General features: G+C 43.3%; 1 non-coding gene across 1 annotated transcript; it reads right to left on the bottom strand.

Moving 5' to 3' along the window:
- Positions 1-3,482: 3,482 nt before the first annotated feature.
- Positions 3,483-3,590, bottom strand: LOC125112223 (U6 spliceosomal RNA). Its single transcript, XR_007131032.1, has one exon. It is a non-coding gene; the product is annotated as a U6 spliceosomal RNA (small nuclear RNA).
- Positions 3,591-4,152: the final 562 nt, after the last annotated feature.

Genomic DNA, 4,152 nt, shown 5'->3' with positions numbered 1-4,152 from the left:
CATTCTCAGGTAGGTCAGGGAATGAGAGCAGGGAGCAGGGGCTCCTGGTCAGCTCCAGGTTTAAATGGCTGTTACATCTAGTGACCTCACTGGAAGGAGAGCTGCTCTTCTCCAAAAACTCCAGCAAAAGTCTTGGCCTGGGGAGACTCAGGCCATGGCTCCGTCCACCTGGGGGGACATGCCCACCTGTGACCAGTCCCCGTGGACCCATCCAGGCCATGACACTACCAACTGCAAAGCCTACAGGCAGTGGTGTGGATGCAAGCGGTTAAAAAGAGGGAGGGCTGGCCTTCAAACAGAAAAACAGATTTCTGGAAGAAGAGGGAAGGGACGCTATACGGAAATCCCTTTTTGTCTTACAGTTTGTAAAGCACTTACCACAGTGCTTGAAACGTAAAGAACTTAAAGAAGAGCAGCAAAAAGGAAATATAAGAGAAATAAAATGATCATGATGATAATGTGTCTGAGACCCAAGTAGATGACGAGGTAGATAAAGATAGGATCAATGCTATTTCCATATTTAGCTCATTGTTCTTTGTACAACTTTCTTGGTCTACTGAGCTGCAAACTTGGATATAAAAGATGTCAGTGCTGTATGATTATTCATGAGAGAGAATGAAAAGGTGCAGGAAGTATATTCAGCAATGCAAGAAAATTGACATTTGGGCATGATAAATAATTTTGTGTTCCAGGAATGGATAGCTGCTGTGGGCACAGCCAAAAAAAAAAAAAAAAAAAGGAAAGAAATGACCAGTTGGTTTGTGATCCTGCTTTAGCCACGCCAATGCCTCTTTGGGCAAATTTGCCTCTCCTTTACCTTGGAGCAGAAATCCCTGTTCTTGGCAGGCCCCTAAAACGTGACTGTGGATCCCTGGGTCTTAGTTCAGGCTGTATTTCAGCCTGCAGTGTCACTGCCCCCCTTTCTAAAGGAGCCCGTGGTTGAAGGCTGCCTCTGCCAGGGATGCTGCTCCAGTGCTCACCATCTCTCATCTATCTCACAGTACTTTGCTAGCCCTGTGAAGTCCCCAGGAAGACCAGCACACTCTGAGTTTATAGACTTTCACATCCAAAGCACAATTTGACCACTTAATCATGCCATTGCATATTGTCCCCTGCACGTGAGGGACACAGGATAAGCTACCTCCCGTGCATCCTACTCAGGTTTAAATGTCATCTCCTCCTCCACTCAGCCGTCCATGACCCTAAACGTTAGGACGGGTGTCCCCTAACATTTTCCAGAGCCTCAGAGTCTCTTCAGCTGTCCAGGGATGCCTTTTCTTTGTGAATGTTATCAGTGCAAATTTTTCCACAAGCTTTTCATCGATTTAGCAACTCATAAGGAATGTGCAGGGAAAAAAATAAATAATAAGAGAGCCATTTAATCCGAAATGGCATTGTATTCATTAGACGTACACGGGGAATTCAGCACAAGGAAAACCTCAGACAGGTTTCAGAGAATGGTGTGTTTTATTCATCAAAGTATGCTTAGCCCTGTGCTCAGCACCTAGAACAGACAGAATACCAGATGCCAGTACCTAGACAAACAGAATAATTTGGAGGAATGCTTGAGGGATGGAAGGGGGCAGAGGGAAGAAGGGAGGGAGGATACAGGGAACCAAACGCTGACCGTGAACTGAATTTGAATGCACTGGGCTGAGTAGATTGTTATTGCTTGTAGTTTGAATCTACGAAACTCTACGAATCACACAATCCTTGACTGAAGTCAGAGGTAAAGAAGCACCTTAAAAAAGAAAACAGGGGGGCAAAGGGAGGGAGGAGAGGCCTAGAGGTCTGAAGCCATGAGAGTGAGGGCAGCAAGAATGAATCCCATCTATGGGGCCTTATGGTTTTGAGCTCCTACTTCCAGAATGTCTAAACACAAATGTATCACACCAAAGCCTGAGATTATCTTGCAGTGGATTCTGTTTTAAAGAAGTATTGTTTTTAATCGAGTCAAATGTTTTAAATATAGATCAGGATCTGAGAAATCGTAGAAATCTTTTATCCTCAAAAGCATCTCTCTGACAAATCTGGGATGCATTTCCTATGAAACAGAAAACAATGTGTTAGTGCCATGAACCTGAATTAAGAGTTTGCGGTGATCTATTGTTTATTAAACCATCAGTCTGTGTACACGAGTTGTAAGGAAATAATCACTCTCCAGGAACTTAATACACTCTGGGAAAGATCTCTGCGTCTTGTACCCAGGAAACCTAATAATGACACGTGAAGCAACTGTGTAAGAGGAACAGGAAAACAAGCCGAGCTGTTATCTCGTATTGAGTCTATTTTCTCATAGAGAATTCTGAGAAAACAAAGGATATCTTGTTTGAAGTGTTTCTGCCTTCTTCAAGTTGGAGGGGGGAAAACAAATCCCTTTGAAGTACTTGCTAATTAAACATTGCTGAAGACAATTTCTTCCTTCGTATCTGAAATATTTACGAATTCTATAATTGGACAGTTTTGCCTTTCAAAAATTAGTTTGTTTAATTGGTATCTGCATGCGCCTGGAGCTCAGCGTTGTGGAAGATGTGAGACATAAAATTGCAAATTGCATCGGCATCACCTGGGAACTGGTCGGAAATGCAGATTCTCAGGCTCGACCTCTACCTAAGGAATGAGAATCTGCACTTTAGTAAGAGTGACCTGTACGTGCTGGAAAGTTTGAGAAGCAGTGTTATGGCTGTCCTCTGGAATTGCTTGGGCCTGTTTTTGCTTTTTGTTTTTAATGCTGGTGCCTAGATCTCAGTCCTAAAAATTTCCATTTAATTTGTATGGGGTGCATTTTGGGCATTGGGATTTTTCTGACCATCCCCAGGTGATTCTAGTGTGGAACAGAGTTTGAGAACCACTGCCCTGGAATCACTGCTCTGGGGGTTTGATCTTTGTTGCAATTTGAGGTGCTGGCTAAAGTGCAGATTCTGATTCTTTAGGTCTAAGGTGGATCCTGAGAATCTGCATTTCTAACCAGTTGCCAGGTAATGTTGATACAGTTTTATTTCTCTTGTATCTTCCTCCCCAGTACCTAGCTCTAGGCACAAGTGGATGTTAACCAAAGGATTTTTCAAGAGCTCACTTATTTTTTCTAATATAAAGATAATTGTATTTGATGACTATTTTTCATGTGTTTTTAAATTTCCTACATGTTTATATATATATTTTTTGTCTTTTGTCTTTTTTTTTTTTTAGGGCAGAACTCGTGGCATATGGAGGTTCCCAGGCTAGGGGTCAAATTGGAGCTACAGCTGCTGGCCTACACCACAGCCGCAGCAATGCCAGGTCTGGACCGTGTTGTTGATCTACACCACCGCTCATGGCAATGCCAGATTCTTAACCCACGGAGCAAGGCCAGGGATCGAACCCATAACCTCATGGCTCTTGGTCAGATTCATTTCCGCTGAGCCATGACGGGAGCGCCTATGTTTTTTATTAAAGTATAGTTGACATATAATGTTGTGTTAATTTCTGCTGTACGGCAGAATAAAAATATGGAAGACTTTATGAATTTGCGTGTCATCCTTGTGCAGGGCCCAGGCTAATCTTCTCTCTGTATTGTTCCAACTTAGTGCATGTGGTGCCGAATCAAGCACTTCATGTGTTTTTAAGTAATGGCAGCACAAACTCAAGCCCCTGAGTAATAATAAGAAGGAAAATTACTGTTAATTTAAATGTTACAGCCTGTTCTGGGTTGACTTGTGTCCCCTCAAAATGACCCAGTGAAATCCTTACCTCCAGAACCTCTGCATTTATTTGAAAACAGATGTAATTGCAAATGTAACTAGTTAAGTTACAACAAGGGCCTACTGGAGTAGGTGGGCCCTTAATCCAGTATGACTCCTGTCCTTATAAGGAGAAGAGAAGAGACAGTGACAGACACACACAGGGCCAAGTGACAGTGGAGGCAGAGCTCCAGTGATGTATCTTCAAGCCAAGGAACGCCGAGGATTGCTTGCACCTGCCAGAAGCTAGGAAGAGTCAAGGAGGGATTCTTCTCGAGAGCCCTCGGAGGGAGCACGGCCCTGGCAACATTCTGATTTCAAACCCCTCACCTCCAGAACTCAGAGACAATGAATTAATATCTGTTGTTTCAAGCCACCCAGTTTGTAGCAGTCTTTTATGGCAGCCCTAGAAATTGACACAAGCTTACCTTCC

Source organism: Phacochoerus africanus, chromosome 11 (assembly GCF_016906955.1).
Source record: "Phacochoerus africanus isolate WHEZ1 chromosome 11, ROS_Pafr_v1, whole genome shotgun sequence".
Classification (NCBI taxonomy): domain Eukaryota; kingdom Metazoa; phylum Chordata; class Mammalia; order Artiodactyla; family Suidae; genus Phacochoerus; species Phacochoerus africanus.
Note: the sequence above shows the minus strand (reverse complement) of the source record. Positions and strands in the feature narration are given on the sequence as shown.